Genomic DNA, 26,776 nt, shown 5'->3' with positions numbered 1-26,776 from the left:
GGTTTCTCCAAATTCAAACACAAACCACTTTGAATGATGACCGCAGTCTCAGAATTACTCAACCCCTTCATGACAAGCTTTGTCAGTACTTAGTAGAGCACGCTTTTGCCATTATGACCTACTGCAAATGTGATGCACAGCCAGACACCAGCTCCCGGCAGCATTCCTGAGAAATCCTAACCCATTCCTCATGGGCAGTGGTCTCCAGTTCACTAATATTTTTGGGTTTGCTGTTGCAACTACATTCTTCCCATCCAAATCCTATAAAATTTTCTATGGCACTCAAGTCAGACGACTGTGACGACCAGTCCAGGATCTTCCAGGACTTATTCTGAAACCAAACCTTGGTGGACTTATTTGAGGTATGCGCAGAAGGTCCTATTACGCCTAAGCTTCAGCTTCCTCACAGAAGGCGTAATGTTTTCTCCTAGGATTTCCTGATACTTGATTAAATCCATTTTGCTCTCCACATGCTGCAGGTTTCCAGTGCCAAGCTACTGCCATGCTTCATTGTAGGCAGGATGTTCTTTACAGCGTATGCTTTATTCTTCTTCCTCCAGACATACCACTGCTCCACAGGCCCAGAAAGTTTTAGTTTTGTTTCATGGCTTCACAGTACAGAATCCCAAAACTTCTGTGGCTTATTTATCTGGTTTTGAGCAGATTGGAGCCGACTTCTCTTGTGCTTTTGGGTCAGTAGAGGTGAACTGGAGACCTTCAGTGTTTAGTATGCACAGTAAGAACCTCATTGCCTGCTGCCACCAAATCTTCAGGTCTATTGTAGTCCCTCAAAGGTTTTTGACCACCTGCCTTTTCAGGAATCTGGTGGCAGCAAGTGATAGCTTCCTCTTTCTGCCACGTCCAGGTAGTGTAGCCAGTGTTCCTTTAAATTTAAACTTGTGAACTATGCTTCCAGCTGTATCTCTAGGAGCATTCTGTGTTTTTGCTCTGTTTTTTTTTTCTTGTATACTTTTTCCTTGTTTCTTGTATGACATCTCAGCAGAAATTATTGGATTACCAATATGCAGTAAAACATCATAGTCAGAGTCATAACTCCCAGCCAGTCCAGGTTTTTGATGTGTTTCACAGGGTGAAATGGTTCTGAGACTGCATTCGTCATTAAAGATGGTATTTTGTGTTGAATTTGAAAAAAGCACTTATATTGTATGTTATATTAGTTGTGTTGAGCCAATTTAAATTATTCTTGTCTGATTGGTTTAGTTAAGGGGCAGTGGTGGCTCAGTGATTAGAGCTCTGGGTTATTGATGACAGGGTTGTGGGTTTGATACCCGGGCTCAGCAAGCTGATACTGTCGGGCCCTTGAGAAAGTCCATTCACCCTCTCTGCTCCCTGGCCACTGGAGTTGGCTGCCCACCGCTCTGGGTGGGTGTGTGTGTGTGTGTGTTCACTGCCCCTAATTCGCTAGTGTGTTCTTGTTCACTACCACAGATGGGTCAAATGTGGAGGACACACTTAGCTGTACATAGTACAGTGACAGATGTTTGTAAATGAAGCTAATAAACCTAATTTGCAATGGTGGTTGAATCATGTCAATGGCAACCATAAATCCACCTCAAAATACATGCATGTAAACCTAGAAATTAATGTTAAAGTCAGCCCCTAACCAGTATTAGTACAGTGTTCCAAATAAACTGTTTGGTGAATGTAGGAATGAGTTAAAGTAAAAAAAATCATGATAAATAAATTCAGTAACATTTGGGCAAAGAATACAGACAGCGTATTGAATTCTGAACACTTTTCTTTACCACAGGGAGCATTATTGGCAACTTTTTAAAATCCTGTTCATATCTGTCATTCAGAAATCCAGCTTGGATCCAGCTTTGGCAACACCAAAGTAGCGGCCGGGATTGGTTGATTTGTATGTCAGTTCAATGGCCTCTTCTTGTCAGAGTAGGTGGTTCTTGGCCACACTAAGCGGGGAACATCACCAGAATCTCTGATGGCACGCAGAAGTTTGGCTTCAGAGACTAACACAGCAAGTGACACTCAGGAAAAGGCTGGAAGGCAGGCAGAGCTGAGGAGGTGGAGAAGCATTGCCAAGGGCATAAATAACTACAAGAGCCTGTTGCTCACTCTTTTTTAAGCAAAGTAACGTGTCAGACACTTCTTCCGTTTATTTCTGCTCTTTGTCACGTATCCAAGTCAGTGGTTTCCAAAATGGGAGTATGCCGAAAGACTCAGGGTGTGCATCAACAAATTGAATTTCATTCCATTTGCTGGTTGAGCAGTTACACAATTCATTTCCCGACATGGGTGATGAGTGAGTGCAATGTCTATCATATGTAGCACAAAATAAGTTTGTGCTGTAAAAGTTTAAAAGGTGTAAAAGGGGTTTTGCTCTTTGTTAATTATTATTTGTATAAAGTTGAGAGAAACTTATTTTCTTCACCTGAGAGAAGGAGGTGTTTCAAGACAATCTCTTGTAAGCAAAGTGTAAGCCAACTAATGACAATAGAGTTTATTCATTAGTGTGCTGTTGTGTGCAAGAAGAAGTGAACTTCTGTCATTAGCTGGTTTGTTATGTACTTGGGTTAGTCTCATTTTCACAGACTGAGTTTGGTTTGGTTATTGAGTCAGTCTGCTGTGATCAGCGCTTTGGTTTACATGATGTTACGGTGCTGTATGTGATCTGTGACATGTGTTCGTGAATATTTTATCTGCTGTTCATTTTACAGCCACAGACTCTCTCTCACATGCTCTCAGTTTGACCACAGCCGATCATTACAAATGAAGAAGCAATAAACAAAGAGTTTCTATTGTAAACAATCATGATGAACAGATATTTCAGGGGCTTTTTCATTTATCATGGGAAAGCATGCCACCAGACCTCCCTTGTGAAGGCTTAGTCTCCCCATCTATAAACCTCTCAGATGAAATCAAGCCCATGCTTGATGGCTTGGAAGTACATTATGCGCTGATCTCCTGAACAATAACGGTTCTTTAAACGGTTCCATCCCTTAAAGTTTCTCAAGATAACAAGTGGTTCTTCAATGGCTTCTATGCCGAGTTAATGTCTGACACTAGAGCCTGATCTAGTAGACACCACCCAGATCAGACTTTCAGAGACTGCTATCAGTCATGGGTGATAAAAGTGGGTTTCTGATACAAGAGTCTTGAGACTAGTTTAAAATTTGAAATTTGTCTGATGGAGACTAGAATTTTAACTTCACTATCTGCCTAGATCAGACGGTGGGATCGGACACTGCTCACATGAGGACGAATAACTGCCTAGAGCGACTACAGACTGATTTAAAATATGCTCAACAAGTCAACAAGTTCAACATATCTAAAATCTGTCAAGATCAGACAGACTTAAGGCTTGTTTGAATTCTGTCTGATGTAGACAGTGCTTAGATTAGATCGGGGACTAAGATCAGTCATGGGTGATACAAGCAGGTTTCTTTCTGATACTAGTCTTGAGACTAGTTTGAAAATTGTCTGGATCAGATCTCAGATTTCAAATGTGTCTGTCAGATTTGAAAGGAGTCTAAAGTGTTTACATCAAAATTCAAGAGTCTGAATATGCCTAAATTAGACTCTGGTATAAGACACAGCAATCTGCCATGGGTGAGCTTAGGACAAATAACTATCTGATACAAGACAATCCAGACAGACTTTAGACTCGTTTGAAATCTGTCCGATGTAGACACTGCCTAGATCAGACTGTGGTATTAGAGACTGCTATCAGTCAAGGGTGTCTACCCGATACAAGCAGGTGTCTATCTGATACAAGGGTATTTGGTCTAGATTAAGACAAATTTGAAGTAAACAGACTCTTTAAATCAGACCTCAAAGAAGAAGAACCTAAAATACACCTAGATCAGACTCTTGTCTGCATACTGAGTCCTGGGCATCTTTAGGATGAACCGAAGTCTATCTGACAGGGTGACAGACATTAGATCAGTGGGGAAGAGATTCTAATGAATCTGCAGTGAGATTGACCTCAGGAGGCTTCTCTATAATAAGGGCACACATTGAGAATAAATCGCTGACAGAGACCCCTGCGTGCCTGCCACTGTCTGATCCGGCAGTGATGGAGGTGTGTGTGTGTCTGAATGTGTGAGCATGCCCTCTGGCTGCAGCTCCAGCTGCCTGGCACGTCTCTCTGACCCAGTTTCAGGGTTGCCGTGTGCTGCTGGGCTGGCGCTTGCACCCCTCACCCCCCCGGGTCTCTTCTCCACATGTCCGCGAGCGCCGATAACAGCTGGAAAAAGAAATGCAGCCCTACCCAAAACATGAAGCGGCAGCATGGAGCTGGTGGGCTGTGGCCGTTTGGGAGGCGGCGCTGCTTCTGCTGTAGGCAAGATAACAGAACATGCTGAGAATGGCAATTGTGGGGTAAAGCAGTACTCCGGGGGGGACAGTGTGCAGTTTACTGCCGTTCAGAAACGTCTGCTTCCTGAAGTTATCATCTTGTTTGTTCTCCACTTCAGCGACCGGTTTAGGGATGTGCCTGCTGTAGACAAATAAAGGGGTGCATTGTTGTTCTCCGTGTTAACGCACTGTCGCTTGAGTAACTGCAATGAATGTGCCTGTGGCAGGAACGAAAGACAAGAAGTATCAGGTTATCCTGAGCCAGACAGATCAAGCGAACTCAACAGTCTGCTGTGGCAATAAAGGAAGAGTGGGGAAGAGTTCAGCCTCGAGCCAATGAACATGGCTGACCTCACGCCCCGAGTTCAAAGAGTTTCTAAGCAAGGGAATATTTCTCTCAGCAGCTGTAGCCATTAAAATAAAGAAGCTTGGTATCAAACGTGAGCGAGAACGAAGCCAAACATAACAGTCACAGATATTTAACGGGGGCTATTTAACACGCTAGCTGCTAAGAGGCTCCCTTTGTTGCACAGAGGAAATGTAACACTGGTAGCGTGGGTGGCAAACGGCTGAAGAAGTTCTCCTATTACATCTAATGTGGAAGACACTGCATATTTGAAATCCTCTGCAACACTGGCTTGATGAGACCATCTTTTGATGTGGAAAGAATTTCTTGCCCCGACAATTCAGACAATTCAGACCGTTTGCTCAGTTTAATCCAGATTCACACAGATGTTTAGTGCTGCATTCCTCAACCACTTCAGCTTCCTCGCTACATAAATTATATATTAGCTTCAAAGTAGCTACCAAATTATTTAGAGTAGGCATGGAGTAACGAGTATTAAAGAGGAATTCCACTTGTTTTCCAAAATTCCAACGGTTCGATATGAAATACACCACTGTAGACAAACTTACTGATTGAGAATTGTTATTGTTATATTGTTATTTCTATTGAAATGGACCAAAAAGACTTTCATTGAAAGTTAAGACATCTTTTCCTTCTACTTTAAAATTACCATTTTGGATTGTCAGGGTTTTTACTTGACAAAGACAATATGCTGCCTGAGTGATACAAGTTCTACTAGGAGACTCTAATGCAGCATCATTGGCTTTCTTCAGCCAATCACTAGCCTCCGTCTGTGTATTAAGACTCTAATTACACAATTTTTTTTGCTGCTTTCAAAAGTTGTGTCACGCCTCTCCCTCCTTCCTCCCCACCGCCACAAGTTTGGTCCCGACGGCTGCCCAGGAGTAGGCTCCGGCCTCTGCCTCCAAGTTCGGCAGGATCTGCGAGAATCTCAATGTTGCAAGACCTGGGCTGATGACAGGGCCTACGCTAAAGATTTCATCTATCAACAAACAGTTTTAACTTGCTAACATTGTTCCCATCTTATTATTTGTAGTATAAGATTACTTTTACTTCTGGGAAACTTGTAGTACAATATGCTAAAAACATCTTTTTCTATATAATTTGTTTGTCAAATTGTTCCCTTTTTCTCCCAATGTGGTACTGTGGTAACCCTCCCATTTATAACTTATCCTAGCACTAGCAATGCTCCCAACACTAGGAGGGTAAGAACTTAACACAGCTCCTCCGATACATGTAAAGCCAGCCACCGCCCCTTTTCGTCAGGTCCAGTTTTACCACACCAGCTAACAGATACCTGTACCAGCCAACATTACTTAAGATAAGGGGTGATGAGTGCGATCTACCCATCCAAAGAGAGCACGGACAGTTGTGCTTTCTCAGACTCTGGCCACTGAAGCCACTGGATTTGAACTCGTGGGCCATCGTGGTAGGACATTAGACTGCTTTTTTTATTGTTGTCAATAACATAACATGTAAAACCTTACACAACACTGAGAAGTCACAGGCTTGACTGTGCATAAACTGTAAATAACCACTGTAATTCCCCTTAAAGATTAACTCAATCCCAGCAAACACATTCTTAGTGTCTTATCTTAAAGCTATTATCTTATACTGGCTTGTATCTGAGCCAGTAAGTTTTTCTACAATGCACCATTTCACACCAAACCCCTCTGAATGCCTTTGTTTACATCTCTGATGTCTTTCGAAAACTTGGTAGACTTGGCAGATCGGCTTTAAGGTTAATAACTGAACAACAGAACTGTGGTGTAAAAGCATACAAATGTGAGCAAAACAAAGAAATGAAATGAAGTCCTTGGGCTAAGCTTATGAACGCAAGTCCTTATAACATTTCCCGGATTATGGCTCAGCGTCCAAGCCTGCCCGCGGTTCAGATGTGAGCAACAGCTCTTGGCGCCAAAACTGGACGACCATATAAGGCTCTTCCTTCCTCTGCAAGTGTTGTGTTAATGCCAGGCGCATTTCAAAAGCTGAACGAGTGCCAGGGAAAGCAGGAAATCGGCCGTATATCTTGGAGATAAGAAATGGTCGGCATCTTAGGTACACAGAGTACAAAGCGCTGCTGTCACGGCTGTTTCCTGTGTATGCTCTCTAATAGCCTTATCTGCCATTGTCAACGGGATATTATCGCCGAAGGCCTGTGTGAGCAGCCCATGTCTTTGTGCCCATGTCACACTTCCAGGCGGTTCAATAGGTCAGAACCTGTTCTCCTGTGACTCTGACTATGACTAGACAGCATGCTGGGTTACTTCACACATCTTCATTTAGGAACATCACTATATTTAGAAAAATCAGACTGAAATGAAGACTGCATCTTTACATGCAACTCATATGGCTAATATTATCAGGATTGATATTAGAGACAGGCATTTCATTTAAAAAAGATCCTTACATTTGTAAGCCATTATTTAAAAAGTACTTCTTTAATTTTCACCTCTAAAAAAGCAAAAAAAAAAAAAGATTTCCCAAGACTACAGGCTACTGCACTCAGGAGACAGTGACACGACTCAATATCTTACTATTACTTATATATGGAACCCAGAGCCAGACCATTAATCCACTCTAGTCTGATGTACAACCTAGCTTGGAATGAACACTGAGAAAGGTGCAACCTAATGTCTTTGAGATAAAGTACCAAACTAACACTACTAGCACATCACCTCAGACCTGTTAGCTTGAAGTTTGTAAACAAGATTATTCCACTAATCTATATGAGTAAGGTAACAAATGAACTGGAGCCGCACTATGTGCTATATGATACTGAGACCCTTCGGCCTTTGCTGTGTCTGAGAGTGTTGAGCGACTGGTCTTGGGAATAACAGAAAGGTGAACTGAGGTTCTGCTGTGTTTGGACTTGTAGTCAGTTAGCACAATCTAGCTATATTTAGATAAGTTAGCCAGCACGCTAAACACCGCAGCACAGACTGTGTTCCAGCTAACTGAGGCTCAATCACACATGTTTAGGGGATAAAGCAGCATACCTGAGAGTGCAGAGTCGAGGGAATGGTCTTAGTGTTTTCACACTTAGGTGTTTTCAACTGTTTTCAGGCACGTTTGATATCCAGGTTTGCTTGCATTTCCCTTTCAAATGACCTCAGCGTGTCATTAACTCACTACTATGGTGGGCTTGGTTTTTGGTGTTGGTGCATCTTGCCATCAGCAGTCTGAGTCGGAGAGAGCACAGTTGGGTAGATGGTGCTTTTTCCTCTCATCGCAAGCAATGTATGCAGGCACAGGCATCAGTTAGCTGGTGGTGCTGCAGACCCGGCACTTTCCTCCGAGTGTGTCGGCTGCCCGCCAATACTGCATCGACAGCAGTTTGAAAAGAGGCGGAGGCTGGCTTTGCATGTATAGGAGAGGACATATGTTAAGTCCTTCCTTCGTAGTTTTGGGAGCATTGCTAGTGCTAAGGGGAGTTACAAATGGGGGGATTATTGACAGCACCAAATTGGGAGTAAAACTACTTTTTTTGGTGTCTATATTACATATTCCTGAGATAAGTAGAGGAGAAGTGTGCCTGCCTGGAAACCCTGCAGATGATAAGGATAAATGCAAATAAACACAGTGAAAAGGACGTTAGTTGTCAGTAAAGTTACTGATGCTACTGATGCTGGTTAAAGGAACACAGGTTTGGCTGCAGGCTTCTCTGTGCTCTCCAGGACTGCATTACTGCACTATGCACTGCATGGATTTGTTCATGAATGAATTTCACCAGCTGACAGACTGATTAGATAAACTAAGTGTTGGGTGGCAGCTGTGAATACTGGCCCTCCTCGAGCAGAGCTTTAGAACTGGTGAATTACAATGTATTGTTTATGTTTCTCTACATCCATTCAAACATTTACTGCCTGGATAATCAGCGTTACACGCAACAGCCCTGAATCTCTCACTGAACAGGATGGGTTTCACAGTTCGAGAGTGTCATGCAATAAACATCCATTTTCATCTCTGAATGTTGGGCACATCAGCCTCAACCGTGAGGAAAAAAGTGGACAGACGAAACCAATCATTACTCATCCTAAAGACAAGGACCCTTTGTGTCAATTTTAGACGCAAGCTCTTGGGCTGCCTAACCCTCTCACTCCGACTACTGTGTGCCACATGGCCAGCCCCCAGCACGCCCGCCCTCCAGCCACACGATCGATAATTGCTTGCAGGTTCCGCTCTGAAAGCCACATTCATCAACGTCCTCATTACAGTGAGTCAGCAGCACAGAGCGCTGGCCTCGCTGCTGTTTGAAAACACAGGCTTTGTGGGAAAGGCTTGAAACATCTATCAGATGGGTGCTTGTTTATGGTTTTGAGCCTAAAAGGAGTTGATCTTCATAGCCCAAATCAGACAGTAGAACTTGACAGTTGTTCTAGGCCTCCTTTGCACTCTAAATCTGAGGCATTGCAGGCAATGATTGGGCTGTGTGTCGTTCACACATGCAGCTTCCAAAAAGTTTTCATTGGGATGTGCACTAACACACTTGCTATGAATGTCCTGGTTCTGATCTTCAGCAAAATATCACCACCGTCACACAAAAACCTTGTATCTTCAGTTTTACTGTTTTATACTTTTTGACATAATGTGAATCTGGCAGTTGTTCTTTACATTGCATTACATTTTATGATGACTAGACCAATAGAAATGCTCCAAACTGACTCGGAATAATTTCTTTTTATACTGACATTAATGAAAATAAATAAAAAAAACATTATAGATAAGTCTATAGGAAGAAGACTATATAAAGAAAGGCACTACAAGATGGGTAGTTTCTGCTAGCCTTTCACATTCACACTGAAGCAGAATAGACTTTCCTTCTTTCTCTTTGGAATCATGTACATGGTGACAATTGACCATTGTTAGCACAGTGCTAACAAAGCACTCAGCAATGGTCCTTTCTGGCACCAAGAGACATCAGTGCTCAACGTTACAGCACAACTTCTGGCTGTAAGCATGAAAAATAAATGGGCTTTTTAAAGTCACAGCTAATGCGCCCTGTGGTAAACCAGAGTTTCCAATCTGGTGTTGTTTGAATGATGAGGTTGTTAAAAAAATGTAAATATGATTTTTTTTTTTTCTTACACTGTTAGCTAACACTGCTGCTGAATTGGCACTGTGAGGCTAGTAACCTTGAGAAAATAGCCCAAACAAACTAGTAGGCCTTGTCAAATGAGGTGGAAAAGACTGGTTGATTTAAAAACATTGAGGTTGGACTTGAGGGTGTGCTCGCTGAGCACGAGCAACAATTTTACCTACAGTTTTGAAGAACAGAAAACTGTATTCATCTTGGATTGCTGCACAAAACTAACTAACTAAAAATCTAAAATTACTTGGAAAGATACACCTTATAACACACTGCTGTTGGAATGTACATTTACACTTATAATATTTAGCTGATGCTGTTATGCAGAGCGACTCACAAGGTTACTAGTATTACAGGGGTAGGCGATGTAGTGTTAGGAACCTTGTCCAAGGACTCTTATTGGTGTGGCACAGCATAGTCACCCAAACTGTGAATTGAACCCCAGTTACCCACATGGTGTATTAGCTCACTGGCAGGTAGTGGTGGTTTGCACCACACCAACCACTCACTGATTCCAGGTTCACACTACACAATTTTAGCCACAATTTTCCAGTGGCCAGCTGTTTTTGGAGATCGCTGACAAAAGCCTCAGGTCGGAGGCAAATTGACGTTCTCTCTGCACCGGCTTGGTTATTTTGTAATCCGAGAGCTTGCTAACAAATATCTAGCAATTTTAATATCTGTGAAACGTGTTGTGACTGATAGTTAGTGCAGCACAATACGTGAAGAGGAGAAAGCTTTATCCATTCAGGAGAAAGAGTTTATCCAAGAACTTGTATTACTCGTTTCTCACGGACATCCATTTGGAAAAAAATACAACTGTGTCTTGTGTATGGCATTGCATCAGTTCTTTTGAAGAGCAGATAGCCTTATCAAGGATTCCTCCTGGTGAAAGACCTTGTAATTTGTGAGCCCATGTCACTGATGGATGCCAGTGTTTCATGCTGCTTCCATGTCTGTGTTACCTTCTGGCTCTCTCGTTTTAATAAGGCTGTCATTGTCAGATCTCAACACTCAACATGATACTGCTCAACATTCTCTGTTCTTCATAAATCCATTCAGAACTAATTCTGTCTCTTTCTCTTTTCCGAGTTAATGACTGCCAACATATCCTGCCTGACTTGATGGTAGACTGACCGCTGGGCTCCCCTGAACCTGCATCAGATCAGCTGTCCACCCACCAGATTGAACGCCAGGCTCCCCTGCCACCCTCGTCAGACCAGCTGCCCACCCTCCTGCCACTCCTATCAGCCATACGACTCTTCATTAGAGTTTACATAGACTCATAAACTGCCACTCTTATTATCATTACCACCATTAACAATCATAACTCTCATTACTCTCACCATCTCTACTATGATTATATTAGTTATACTATATTATGATTATTTCAGCACACCTGAGCAGACCGATCAATAGATAAATAGTTCAGACTAGAGAAGAATGGGTCCCCCTTTGTGAGTCTTCCTCCAGCAAAATACATTTGATTGGATCAGGCGTGTAGATTTCCAATTACAAGACGAATTGTGTAGTGTGAACACGGCATAACTAAACTTACCAGCAGATTATGCCAGTTTGAACATAGGAGCACTTGGGTTTCAGCTTCCACTCTGACACACAAACACAGAGCTTTACACATAGACCACATATTATATATATATACACACACACACACACAAATTGCCCCTTCTGAAAATATATTTATCTGGTGTTATGTGTAATGTGCTTTGACACTGTCACCAGCACAGCATGACCCCCCTGTCACAGCAGGGCGGCCTGTCGGCTCCCAGCTCTGAGGGTTTCATTAAGGCTGCTTTAACCTGTCTGTGGCTGTCCCGCATCGCTCCCACATCGTTACACCTCCACAATGACTGAAAACATCAGAAGGAAGCATCAGTTTAAAAAGCAGGCCAGTTAATAAATCTGAGGTCACAGTGGTCGAAGGCTCGTCAGTGTTGTATGGTCTTGTCTTGTCTTGGTGGCCCAGCCCTGTGCTTGAACAGCTTGAACGCGGCATTACCCCTGGATTTTTACTGCTGGTGCTAAATCTTAGCTGGAACAGGAGAGATGTTCATTCTCATGATGAGGGTAAACAAAGGCTGTTGTCCTAGTGGTCTACGGTCTCTTTGGTGCAAAGCGAGTAGGCGCGCAAGTCTCACTTTTGTGTCCTGTTCTGACCTTTCAGACGCTATAACATCAGCGTAAAGGGCAGAGATGTCTGGCTGATAAATAAGTCAAGAGAAATTAAAAATGTATGAGTTCATCTGGAGTTTACGGAGCTTCCGAGTCAGCAGGTAAAAACTGTTTGGATATCCACGTTCCTTCACCTCTGTCCCCTGGGGAAACATACAGGGATAACGGGCAAACCATGCTAATGACCTCAACAGTAACTACTAACTGAGTGGTCATTATCAGTCAGGTAACGGGGATATCTCTCTATCTGTGCTTAATCTTAGAGCCACATTTAAAAACATTCAGAGTTTGGTTTTATAAGAAAACACGTGGTACAAGACATCTGATTCCCAAAGACGCTTCAAACAGGGGAGAGCAGGGCACAACCAAGTAATTACCAAGGCATTAAAAAAGAGTTTGAGGAAGATTAATGATGTTTTTATATAAGCAAAGCAAACATTTCTATTCAGTAGTTAATGAAGTGTGTGTAAACATTAGAATATCCCCATAGGTAAGGTTAATTGTAAGACGCAGAGGGGCTAGTTATAACAGTTGCAGAGCGAACCATGGCTAATTAAACTTTTCGACTAATTTATTTTTCACTTCAAACAGCACAGTTTACCTGAAATTAAATCCACCACACTTTTCTAATGCACATGTGAATGTCTATGTATGGGAGGATGGGGGAATGGAGTGTGGGAGTATGGGACTGAGTATGGATGAATTGGAGAGAGTATTGGACTATGGGAGTGAGTATGGGTGAATGCAAGGGAGTACTGCAGTATAGACGCAAGGAAGTGAGTATGGGAATGAGTAGGTGAATGGGAGAGAGCATGGGTAAATGGGAAGAAGTATTTTAGTATAGGAGGTAGAATGGGAGCAAGGAAGTGGTTATAGGACTATGTGAATGGGTATGGTTGAATGCGAGAAAGTATAGGATTATGGAAGCAAGGAAGTGAGTATGGGGGTTAGGTGTGGGTATGGAAGAATAGGAAAGAGTATTGGAGTATGGGAGTGAGTATGGGTGAATGGGAGAGAGTATTGGAGTATGGGAGGGAATATGGGTGAATGGGAGAGGGTACTGGAGTATGGGAGTGAGTATGGGTGAATGGGAGAGGGTACTGGAGTATGGGAGTGAGTATGGGTGAATGGGAGAGGGTACTGGAGTATGGGAGTGAGTATGGGTGAATGGGAGAGAGTATTGGAGTATGGGAGTGAGTATGGGAGAGAGTATTGGAGTATGGGAGTGAGTATGGGAGAGAGTATTGGAGTATGGGAGTGAGTATGGGAGAATGGGAGAGAGTATTGGAGTATGGGAGTGAGTATGGGAGAATGGGAGAGGGTACACAGCTATGCATCAAAACTGTCTCTATAAGATAAACAACACTTAAAGGTTTCATCTTTAAGACACAGACCAAAATTGATCTTTACTCTTGCTACTAATATATACACACATTTAACACATCAAACAAAAATACCGCACCATTACATTTGATACTGTATTTAGTTGTTGAGTCCTCTGTGTGGTTTCCAGTTAACTGTAGGTATTTGGTTTGTTTTGGCCTCAGAGCATCAGTTCAGCCTGAACACACCCACGCCCACACACCCACACCATGTCCTAAACTTTTACTAGCTGGTAAGGGTGTAACAGATGTGTTTATGAGGTTCTCCATGTGTCCCTAGGCGACTGTGACATTGGCACAGAGCCACACTGCCCTCTCAGGCCCCATACACAGGCCTCACTCAGTTTGATTAAGGAGAAGTGGATGAAGCTATCAGATATCTGACTCTGGTCTCCCTCACTGGCTGCTGATACCTACAGACAACTGTCGTTAGCGTGAGGGCATTACATCCACTCGGCCTTTTCACTGCACTGTTGAACAACAGCTGGGTCTCCTCCTTTCGACCCGCATAAAGACACACTGTAGTTGTTAGAGGTATCAAACATGGGTATCAAATTGTTGCAGATGGAGGGTAACTCTTTACTTCCAATAGAGAAAGTATATGAACAGCATGAGCATAAAAATCCATTGATACACTAACTAAAACAGCACAGTTTACCTGAAATTAAACATCCACCGTACTTTGCTAATGCACATGTGAATGTCTATGTATGGGAGGATGGGGGAATGGAGTGTGGGAGTATGGGAGTGAGTATGGGTGAATGGGAGGGAGTATTGGACTATGGGAGGGAGTATAAGAGCAAGGAAGTGGGTAATGGAATGTGGAAGTGATTATGGGTGAAATTAAGGGGCTATTGGAGTATGGAAGCAAGGATGTGGGTATGGGAGTATGGAAGTGAATATGGGTGAATGGGAGGGACTACTGAAGTATGGGAGCAAGAATGTGGGTATGGGAAAATGGAAGGTATGGGTGAATGGGAGGAAGTACGGAAGTATGGAAGCAAGGAAATGGGTATAGGAGTGGGCATAAGTGAATGGGAGCGAGTACTGGACTATGGGGGGGCAGTATTGGAGCATGGAAGCAAGGAAGTGAGTATGGGAATGAGTAGGTGAATGGGAGAGAACATGGGTGAATGGAAGGGAGTATTTTAGTATGGAGGGAGCATGGAAGCAAGGAAGTGGTTATAGTGTTTGTATCCAAAGAAACTAATGAAAATTGATAAATGGAAGAACCTAGGTCTGACTATTTAGCAGAAATGTGTGCAGAAAAGTGATATTTAAAATTTGATAATGCGATAATGCGATAAAGAGCGACCAGTCCTGGGCGTGGACTATGACTATGGGTGTCTCTCTGGGTGAGTAAGATGTCTTATGCTAGCTCAGAACTGGGCCTAATCTCCCAGCTCTAACTGTTTCACAGCAATTGACTGGTCAGTTGAATCAGGTGTAGTGAGCAGGAATAGCACAAAACTGTGCAGAAACCCGGCCCCCAGGACCTGGCCCCTGTGCTGGCCAGTGTGGGTGTCTGTTAGCTGATAGAACTGAGCAGTTAGCAGTTAGTCTTCTCCAAGCATGTTGAGCTGTTGTATTAGCTGCAGTTTCCCCGTATGTGCTAGCCTCCACCCTTCAAGCGCTGGCAGCTTTGTTTGATTCCTAGATAGCGTGTGAAATTAGCAATGCATTTGTGTATAAATAACAAGAACAGGGTTTTATCAAAATAATGGCTAATTCACCATTAAAACTGGATTCTAACCAGCAACCCTACAATTTGGTAGCAAATAAGCCTTTTCACTAAGGCACTAGGGCACTAGCTATTAAGCTTTGATGATAATGTGAATTTTGAAATTTTGTGAATTTGGCACACTCCAATGTGTTGTTGGTTGCTCAATTTCTGCTCAATTCCTTCCCGACCCACGCATTCAGATCTGCGGCTGAGCGTGAAAAACAGCGACAACTCTGGGCGTCTGACTACCATTCAAAGCAGTTGCAGGTCAAAGCGAAATGGGTGGGTGGTTTGACCTACAGAAACCTCTTTCCTGCAGTTTTTTTTTTTTTAAGGCTGTATTTCCGAAGCGGAATGACTTTTATCTGTGTAATAGAGTCTCGGAGCAATCCTGTACCCAACTCATCAAACACATAAGTAGCAGTCTCTGTCGGCCAGGCTTAGCATAAGCCTCTCAGGATTATAGCCTAAATGTTGGAGAGGGGTCATTTAACGCCGTCTCCCTCTCTCTTCGGTGGTTACTGCTGAGCGCCGGGAGAATCTTTTATACTCCTTTAAGAGCAGACAGACACGTCTGCTCGCACGTCTGCTCTAAGCCGGAGAAGCGTCGCGAGAACATGACAACAAACACAATGTGTGCATAAAAATGACTGCACAACAAGCTCATGCAAAGGGAGAATAAGCTCTGAGTGCAACTCTAATGAACGATTTGTGTCCAAAAAGACTTCAACTAGTCTGGAAGTGGAATTCCATGTTCCATCCACTTGGGTTGTTTTTCATACAACCAGCTTTGTGTTTTGTATTAGTATGATTAATTAATAATTATCATGATTTTCTCCATATTTGTATCCTTCCACTTAACACTTCTTTGCAAAGGTATGGCTTAGTAACAACAGGAATGTGCATTTCGACTAAGTTTGATATTTAAAGTTGGAGTAGATGTTTTATTTTTTGTTAGATTTCTTGAAATATTATTTACAGCCTAATAGCAGCATCTAAAAATAAATCAAATCAAATGCGCCATCAATGAAAATGTGGGTGCCACAGGACTGAAAAAGAAAAAGACAAGAGGAAAAAGGTTTCAAACTAAAAGCCTAACAAGTGACTGAAAATGTGTTATTTATCCAATTATTCAGATTATATGTTCTGTTTTGTTTATAGGAGACATAGCTACGTATGTGGCTACATTATGTATTAGCCCAAAGCTAACGTTAGCCAAGATATAGTTAAATAAATTAATAAATAAAATAGCTATCTGTGTTCATCTTGTATGCAATCTGTAGTTTTGTGTAAGTGTCGTTTGATTGTTTTTAGCTAGTCTATATTGGCTTTGAAAGGGATGCTTTACAAATGGTGATATAGTGCCAAAAGTATTCGCTCGCCTGCCTTCGCACGCATATGAACTTGAGTGACATGCCATTCTTAATCCATAGGGTTTGATATGATGTCAGGTCACCCTTTGCAGCTATAACAGCTTCAGCTCTTCTGGGAAGGCTTTGCACAAGGTTTAGGAGTGTGTTTATGGGGATTTTCAACGTTTCTTCCAAAAGCGCATTTGTGAAGTCAGACACGAGAAGGCCTGGCTTGCAGTCTCTGCTCTAATTCATCCCAAAGGTGTTCTATCGGGTTGAGGTCAGGCCAGTCAAGTTCTTCTACACAAAACCCACTCATCCATCTCTTTACTGACCTTGCTTTGTGCACTGGTGCACAGTCATGTTGGAACAGGAAGGGGCCACCCTCAAAGCATGAAACTGACCAAAATCTCTTGTTATTCTGAAATATTAAGAGTTCCTTTCACCAGAGCTAAGGAACCCAACTCCTGAAAAACCACCCCACACCATAATCCCCCCTCCACCAAACTTTACACTTGGTGATACGTCACTCCAGAGAACACGTCTCCACTGCTCTAGAGTCCAGTGGCAGCAAGCTTTACACCACTGCATCCGATAATTTGCATTGCACTTAGTGATGTAAGGCTTGGATGTAGCTGCTCGGCCATGAAAAACCATTTCAGCTCTCTGCACTCTGTTCTTGAACTAATCTGAAGGCCACATGCAGGTTGGAGGTCTGTAGCGATTGACTCTGCAGCAAGTTGGCGACCTCTGCGCACAAAGTGCCTCAGCATCCGCTGACCCCGTCATTTTACAGAGCCTGCGACAGCCTGAGTTGCTGTCGTTCCCAATAACTTCTACTTTGTTATAATACCACTGACAGTTGACTATGAAATATTTAATAGCAAGGAAATTTAGGAGCTCCTGAGAGCGACCCATTCTTTGACAATATGTGAGTAGAAGCATTCTGCATGCCCAAGTGCTTAGTTTTATACACCTGTGTCCATGGAATTGATTGGGATACCTGAATTCAATGATTTGGATGGGTGAGTGAATACTTTTGACAATATAGTGTAGCTAGCTATCTAATTTGCATTTTATTTTTTTTTATTTGTTTGTCAACTGTTTGTTTTCTTCCCATGGCACTAGCAATGCTCTGATATGGACTTCACACACGTCTCCTGTAATACATTCAAAGCCAGCCACCTCCTCTTATTGCTGATCTACAGCTCCACCACACCAGTTAACAGAAGCCTGTGCCAAACCAACATTGCTTAAGAGTGATGAGGGGCAAAATCTCGCCATCTACACACCTGGAGAGAGCATGGCCAGTTGTGCTCTCTCAGACTCTGACTGTTGATGTGAAGTGGCATGGCTCGAGATTCAAACTAGCGACCCCTAGGTTATAGAAACTAGCTTACGCTTACAGTATCTGTAAGCGCAAACAAACGAAGACGAATTTAGAGACATCTAGCTATACTGCTCCCTTTTGAGAACTACGTTCAAAACTATAGGCATCCTGACCAATCCCAGCTGTTCTGTCTCACATTGTGCCGCTTTACAGACCAACCATAACAACAGGGCTGCTGAAACACTGGCCTTGTAGGTGTTCTACTCACAAGGTGACCATACTGACCGTTGCATTTCTCCCTGACCAAACATCTCATCCCAAGGTCTTCTCTGCCGGTGGCCGCTGACGGGTTGTGGATGTGGGCCTCAACACAGCGCCTAGTCTGCAAGGTCACGTCATAATTTACAACTAACCAGGAAGAGATGCCTCATTTCTCTGAATTTCCTCATATGGTGTGTTTAGTTAGGAGGACAGGAGCTTACAGAGGTGTGGCCTTATTTAACACTAGCTTGCATTGCCCCTGTAAAGTGTAAGTGAATGGTAAATATTTAGTTGGGCTGGACTTGCATGCTGAATGTATTAAATATGTAAAAACCCAGTAAGACACAGGCTCTCTTTCTGTGAAGCTGAATGGGGATTAGTGGAAACACGGAGCAGAAATAGCACCAGAGGACTCACCTTGTTGATTTATGATGATGCTCTTTTGGAATATGTTCGGAGAGCTTTCAGGGGGCACGCCACAGCCTGGGACATCAGGACCTGCAAAGAGTATTTGCTTTAGGAAAATCGCAACAGACAATTTATCATGTTGACGAGATATAAATAATAAGCTGTCCAAGGCAAAACATGACCTGAGGGCTCTGTTTCTCATACAATATGGGATTCCATTGTTATAAAGCAGGCCTTTTGGGAGCATTTAATTACTCTCTGTGGAACAAAGCAACATATAGCAAGTTATGCAAAGCAACTGTTGCTTTGCAGCATTAATACTGCCTCTGCTTTCGTCAACCCCTATGCCTGCATGCAGTGATGAAGCCAGGGTAGGTTACCCATGCAATCTGATTGGCTACCCCTGGTGCCACCCCAAATTTTGGCCAGCAATTTAGTGGGAATGTAGCAGAGTTAATTAGTGCAGGGATTTAGTGTGCCTACTACACTATGTGTCCAAATGTTTGTGGACACTCCTTCTAATGAATGCATTCAGCTACTTTAAGTTGCACCTATTGCTGACCCAAATGTGCACACACACACACACACACACTGGTTATCTAGCCCTTGTCGAGAAGTATTGCCAATAAAAAAGGGACTCTCTGGAGCAGATAAATCTGAACCTACCGGCCCCATGCCCAATGTCAGGTGTGGGCTAGAGGTGTATATGGCACTCCAGCATTGAGCTGTGGAGCAGTGGAACTGTATTCTCTGGAATGATGGATGGTGCTCCATCCAAAACTTTTGGGATGAGCTGGGTTGTTGGGGATGAGGTGGGGTGGCGATGATCCAACATCCTGACGTCACTAATGTTCTTGACGCTGATCCTCACAGCAATCAACTCCTCCAAAACCTAGTAGAAAGCTTTCTTTCCTAGACAGTACAGAGAGTCACTCCAACAAAAGCAGGATAAGCTCTTTTTTTAATGCCCTTGATTTTAGGAGAAACAATGAATGAGTAGGTGTCCCAATTCTTTTGACTATAAAGTATATATATAATTATATATATAATGTTATTATGATTTCTCGATCGATTGCTCTACTAAAACTGTTGTAGTCAATGTAGTCATAACATAACAAGAATATGTACCTAACCTTAGCAGGAACCTAGCTCTGGTAACATGTGACTGGTGGAAGTAAATATTTGGTGGGAACAGGCAAAGACTAAATCCATGGGGGAAAAGGAGAGTTTTTGAGAATACTCATATTTTGGTGTTTATAGACTTCAGACCCACTACTTAGATGACAAATACAGCTGATTCTGGTAGAGATTCAGTGGACCTTGTTGCATTGCTGCTGTGTCGGTCCATTGCATGTGTCACCATGTTTCAATGTCCAGGCCAAACAAGTCTTCTGAAGTCACTGGAAGAGCCTCTGAGGGCTTATATTTAAACCTGTCCTTCTCAGTGTAGCAGCTGCAGAGTTCTGCCTAGTAACGCTAGATGTAAAAGCACACAGATATGTTCTCTACAGGACACTCATTCATGTCTTCATCTTTCACTCTTCCATGAACTGCAAAGAGAAACCTCCAGTGCGTCTATTCTGGACTCGCACAGTTCTGGTACGGATTCCAGGAGAATGATGGCGGCTGAATTCAACACATCCTAATCCTGTGTAGAAAATGATCATTATCTCTGCTCTGACTTAGCAACCCCCAGTGTGACAAGCTCTGGATGGGTGCTGGATGGGCATTTAGAAGCCAAAGGGCTTCAAAAAACAGCAGTGACTCCACTTATCCATTCTCCTCATAAAAAAAAAAAGGGGCATGAAGCGGAAATGGCCACATGCACGCCTGAGTTGCCTTGGTGAGTTCCTGATAGCATCAGACAAATAGGCAGGGTTTCTGGGGGGAATTTCGTCTACACAAAGACACAAAGAACCATGGACATACTCCCATCTGAGGGGGTTGGGAGTGGTCGCTTTCCATGAAATGCTCCACAAAACCTCCCGTTCCAAGAATTGCCCAGACCATCCTGAGAACTTTTAATATATTATTTTAATATATATATATTATATATATATATATATATACACCCCCCCTGCTGCCCGACTTCTGGATCTTCAGTATTAGATGGGTAAAAACATATATTTTCATATATTCATTCATAAATCTTCTTGCCAAACAAACAGAACTCTGCACACTGTGGAATCCAACGCAAAGTCAATGCCCAGTGACCTCGTCTGAGGACACCACGAACAATTAGCTGCCCCGCTACCCATAATTACTGCTAATCACTTCACCTCTGACCCCTGAAATTGCTTCCTATCAGTGTGCACTGCTTCCACGCCAGATAAAAGAGACAAAGTGAAGCAGCGAGGGGTGAAACGTTCTATTGACCCACTGCTACAGACCAAACAGCACTAACACTGTTACTGTCATATGGATTGACTCCATTGATTTTGGCCTCCACAGGTGGCGACCCATATGGGGTACTTGGCAAAATATCTTTTCTCTCCAATTGTGGAGATAAACAGGCTGGGAAACAGGCAATCTACACTCTATGGTCTATACGATATTGAAAAAATGCTTCTTCTGAGAAAAAGAAAGCAGTTCAACACATGATGTAATGCACAGCTTGAAACCAATAGAAGCAAGAGTGAGTTCTGAACACTGCAACACGGTTTCAAGTTTCCTCCATGTTCCTCCTATACCAACAAGTTGCTAGCACAGTGTCAGTTCCAGGAATTCCGAAAATGAATATGAATGTAGCAGAGTAAATAAGTACACACACACACACACACACACACACACACACACAGCTTGTCTAGTACCTGTTGGAACCCATCGGCATCATGCCTAATGCCAGGTGTGGGCTAGACAGAGATAAAGCCCCTCAGCACTAAGCTGTGAGGCAGTGGAACTGTGTTCTCTGGAATGATGATTGGTGCTCTATCCAATACTTCTGGGATAAGCTGGGGAGTTAGGGATGAGGTGGGGTGGTGACCATCCAACATCCTGACATCACTACTGTTTGTCACTAAATGCAATTGATTCTCACAGCACTGCTTCAAAACCTAGTAGGAAGACTTCCCTGGACAGTTAAGAGCAGGTGTCTCAATACTTTTGTCCATATAATACATATATATATATATATATATATATATATATATATATATATATATATATATATATATATATATATATATAAAACGCTATTCTAATTTAATTTGCTATTGTCTATTGCTCCATTAAAACATTAAAAATGTAAATCTGCCAATATGGTCAGATATTTAGACACCTTAACCATAGGGACATGTATGCAAACTGAAGAGCCTAGGCTAAACTAGCTAGCTGCTGTCTATCATTATCGTTATACTACCATATAAAAGACATTTTCCTTTCATTTGAAGAGCTCTTTACCCAGGAAAATAATTATTTAAATATTTAAGGGGTTCCCCATAAATGTTGGACACTTAAACACAGTAAAAATGAATGTCTGATTCTGGATTCTGGAGTATTATAGATTGCTGTGTCCAATGAGCTTAAATGGTACCAAGGTAGGACATTTACATTCATGGCATTTGGTTGATGCTCTTACCTAGTGCATTATGTTACACAGGCAGGACAATGTAGTGGGTTAGGGTTACCCTAAGTCTTATCCTAGGACCCTTATTGGCGTTGCATGGTACGCCTGCCCAGCTGGGGATTCAAACCCTAGTCTGTCACAGGAAATGCAGTCTACTACACTACACCAACCACTGAACTGTACTATATTGGAATGAGTGAAGTTATACAATTCAACAATGCATCCAACTGATGCAGGGGCTGACAACTATGCACGTGTATGAAAGATGTTTTGGGCTGGGTTTGGCTAGGCTTTGAGTCAATTTTTCACATTAAAATTAGGCTTGGATCGGGCTAGAGTTTGTTCTCTAAGCCTTAAAATTTTACACGTCTTTTCTTAGTGATGAAACCTTCGCATCCAGGCGGCAATAAAATCACTGTAGGACGACTGGGTTTAGTACATCACCCGGTCACATGATCACACTACATTCACAACTTGGGGTCCAAACAGTCGAAGAGACACTGGAGTAATTAAGACACACCGGTTCATATTTCAGTTTAGGGTGAAGTTCCAACAACAGCTTGATTTAAATTTCTTCTTGTGATTGGGGAAAGTTTTCAGTATCTAGGGAGAATCTCGATGCATAGGAGCATCCAAAACCCTTTTTTCCAGGCGACATTGGCCCAGAAAATCTGGAAAATGTATATTCAAGACTAAATTCCGTGAGTTTATTCACTGAGCAGGTAATTTGGCCTGTAATTTTCTCAGAGGAGGAGGAAAAAAAACAGACAGAGATGCAGAAAGAAGGAAAGTCCAGGAAAAGCACCTGTGAAAGAGAGAAATACCCCAGAAACTCATGTAAATTGAATCCCGTCCAAATAGAGCTTTTTTCCTGCAGTTTATTTAGTTATGCACGTCACTTTCTCTCGTGTAGTCTAAAAGCAGCCTTTCTAAATGTTCATAAAAGCATGTGAAATTAAAAGAACAGAACAACTGTTTAATATTAATAAAGTACTGTAAAGCCGTGTCTACAGTGATCCCTATACGTCAGTTTGTGCAAGCAGGTTCGAGTTGGGTCCGGGTTTCAAATTTAGCAGTACCAGTGGGGCCAGTCTGAATCAAATGAACAGGTCAGGTTCAGACTTTCAATGTCATGCCCCTGCAGAACTCTAGTGTTAAGTTTAAAAAGAGGCTAAATGAAGCTAAAGGGCAGGAAATGTTTAACCACGGAGAAAATGTGTAACTAAACAGTGTCGCCTTCTCTTCAGACCTAATGCAGGATTGTGGTTCTCACACTGATTCGCTGCCATTTATGAGCAGGGTTAAAATGCATGGTTAGCTTTAGTATTGTATGGGGAAATGATTACCTCGTAGTACAGTAAAGGCAATGGAAAAACAGCTGATATAGTACCAGCAAAATGGACAAGTTAAACTACACTAAACACATTAACCAATGTGAAGTCAAGGGGACGTGTACAATTCTCATTACTAGAAGAGCCTGGTTGTATGGTAGAGATGTGAACGAGATCTGATTCATGAATAGTCGTACAATGTTAGAATGCCGTAAAATAAAGCGACAGATACTTCATATGTTAGTTAATGTTCTTTAGTTATGATACAGCACAGTTTTAGTGTCAGATTTCTCTATTTTTCAGTATTTTAACACCACCTCAACAAATTAAAGCAATTAAAATACAGCTGAAGTGAAGACACACCCCTCCATGTTAACAGGATCAAAAGTAATTGGACAAACTAACCCTATATAGATATGCAATATAAATATTTAAATAGAATTTTGATGCTTGGATGCAAATACTTTAAGTCTGAGACCCTCCATTACCAAATGCTGAATTTCCTCTGTTAAGATACTTCGTCAGGCCTTTACTGCAGCTGCCTCCAGCTGCTGTTTGTTTGTGGGGCTTTCTGCCTTCAGTTTTGTCTTCGTCGGTTGAGATCAGGTGACTGACTTTGTTATTTAAGACCATTCCATTTCTTTGTATGTTTTGAGTCATTGTCCATCTGTACTGTGAAGCAGTAGTGAAGCATCAGTTCTGTGGCATTTAAGTGAATCTGAGTAGTTCAATTAACAGCCATACATGCCCATGCTATAACAGTACCTCCATCATGTTTGACAGATGATGTGGTACACTCTGGATAATAAATCCCTGCTACTTTCAAATTCAGACTTTTTATGTCCTTAATTTGTCATGAAATAATTAAGCAACAGGCCAAGCCTGTCAACCATCTAATTACTTTTGAGCCTGTTGAAATGCAGGAACTTCAAACAAATGTCTAATTCCTAAACGGTTCAATTATTATTTTGTAAAACTACTTGACTCATCTGTCAACAAAGCCAGCAGTGCAGTAACAGGATATTTAAAGACATAGTGATTCAGTTCCTGAGTTCTGTACTTGTTGGTATAAACGGTACACAGAAATGGAGAACCTGTGATTCACCAACATTAGTAATGATAGGGAAGAAAAGCATGCTATCGGTAAGAAAATACTGTTATACCAAAGAATAAGATGAGGATTGTCCCAACTGAACCATCTTTAACAGAAAGACATCATGTTTAGTGGTATTTACAGCAGGAAAGGACCTTTGTATGTATGTTTGGGGTTGGATCAGATGTTTCAGCACTAAATGAACCAGTGTGGCCACTGAATCTTCAGTACTACAGCTGTGTTTATACGCAAACCAATATTGATCTGGTAGGATATTTATTGTCTTTGTGAGATGCTAAGCTACAATCCACTCACACAGCTTCATTACAACCTATGTAACTGCCACCGGACCAAAATTACTATATTCACACAAACTCTTAAAACAGTTTTCTTGCAAATAACTGTAAAAAAGAAAAGCCCTGATATGTCTAGGACCACTAGCCATTCTTGTGTAACACACCAACAACAGAAATGATTATTCTGTCAGACCTGCTCAAAATAATAGCCATAAGAATACCCTAAGCGATACTGCAATGTGCTTTTATCATGTCCACGGTTCTTAATTTCTTAAAAGCAATGATTTTTTTTTCTATTAGTTTATCAACTCCCCAGTACCGATCTCCATAGAACGTCCTGTGTAAAATAAGTTTTATTACTCAGATAAAGCGTAAACTCTTTTGTAATAACTGCCTGTAAACAAAACCATATACAATCACTTGTAACTGTGGCCATTTCATCCAGTGCACCCTGCTGAAATGAACTCCAATCTGTGCATATAAAACAAGCGTTCAGCTCCTCCAGGCTGTCTGTGGTCTGAATCTTTACCCATTTCGCCAAGCTTTGCTACTTTTCAGCTTTGACTTACATGTTGGGATTAAAAACACCACATCATGATCAGACTTAGCTGTAGGTGGTCTAACTCTGTGCTCATAAGCTCTCTCAGAGGAGTAATGGATCACAAAACTTACGGTTCAGATCAGGTCACAGTTCTTGAGTCATTTTTTTTTTAAGTAAAATGTGGGACAGTCATTTTAGCTTTCAGTTTGAAAGTATTTTGTGTTTGTGCTTTGTTTGTATTAGAACTACTCTTAAGTCCTCACCTCACGACAGCAGTAAACAGTATTCCACACTGTTATGGTTAAACTTTGGTGATTAATCCGCTGTTTGTGTGCGGCCCAAACACACAGTACACCACTACCTCACAGTCTTCACAAAACCAAAAATAAATATATATATATATGTATATATATATATATATATATATATATATATATATATATATATATATATATATATATATATATACACACACACACATCCTACATCTGCTTCCTCCTTGTCTGATTTCCAACATATTAATGGAACCCAGTCATCAGCTTCTGAATAGCAATATTTGGATCAGTTTAGATTTAGTTTAGTTCAGTGTTGATACACACAGTTACAGGGTCTGCTATGTAAACAGTAAACAATTAAATGCAGACAAATTTATGCAGCATAAAAAAGTCAGCGTTATGCTTGAGTCTCAACATTTCTGTAGCGTTGTTGAGTTCAGTACATGGAAGTGACATATCGTGAACCTTTTGCGAAACCTTTTGGAAACCATTGTGTCCTCTTTAAAAGAAAAAACTGGCATAACCCAAACCGGGCTGGACGACAGGCCAAACTGTTAGGCCTTTAAACTGTTACTCAACAGTCTTGACCCGTTCAAAATTGACATAAACTCCGCCCACTCGTGAGAGCGCTAGTCAAAGCTGGCGAATGTAAAATTCGTAGCATATAAACACCAGACCTGCTAGATACAGGAATACAGGTAGCTATGCAGACCAGGCCATGTGACCAAAGTAAAGGGGAGCTTGTGACAAAGCAAAAGCCACAGAGGCAACCAGGAATCTGCAACAAGCTAAAAGCTAACGCTAGTCTTTTAACGCTCTCTTTTTTGTATCGTCGCTCCCTCAAAAAAAAAAAAAAAAAATCAGGAATGTGAGTAGGGGGAATGATAAAAGCTAACTGGCTATAATATATAAAGATATAAATAGAAGGCAACAACCGTATCCAAGAAAGACTTCGGGATAACTCCAGTGTTTTTGTTACCTATTAAAACTATGCTACCATATGCGGGTTGTGAGGTTGTAAACCTTGTTTTTCACGAGTCTTTCATAATAGGAAAATCAGTGTTTCATTATGTGGCAAAGTAACAGGGTTGTAAATAGGTTTGTGCAACCAAAGTCTTTGGAACCTTTAACAGTATGTTGTGTACACCATCGGCCACTGATATACACACAAATCCCCTTCCTTTGCTCTTTTCCAAACCAATTCACCAATTTCTGTCTGCTCGCACAAGCTT

At 41.9% G+C, this 26,776-nt stretch overlaps 1 long non-coding RNA gene across 1 annotated transcript in view; it reads right to left on the bottom strand.

The window, feature by feature from the left end:
• The window catches only part of LOC140561691 (uncharacterized), a 66,426-nt gene that overhangs the window by 25,223 nt on the left and 14,427 nt on the right, over positions 1–26,776 (bottom strand). The window contains exon 2 of the long non-coding RNA XR_011980090.1: positions 18,453–18,533. This is a non-coding gene — a long non-coding RNA (uncharacterized lncRNA). The remainder of the gene's footprint in view (positions 1–18,452; positions 18,534–26,776) is intronic.

Source organism: Salminus brasiliensis, chromosome 9, assembly GCF_030463535.1.
Source record: "Salminus brasiliensis chromosome 9, fSalBra1.hap2, whole genome shotgun sequence".
Taxonomy (NCBI): Eukaryota; Metazoa; Chordata; class Actinopteri; order Characiformes; family Bryconidae; genus Salminus; species Salminus brasiliensis.
This window is presented reverse-complemented; position numbering and strand designations above follow the sequence as displayed.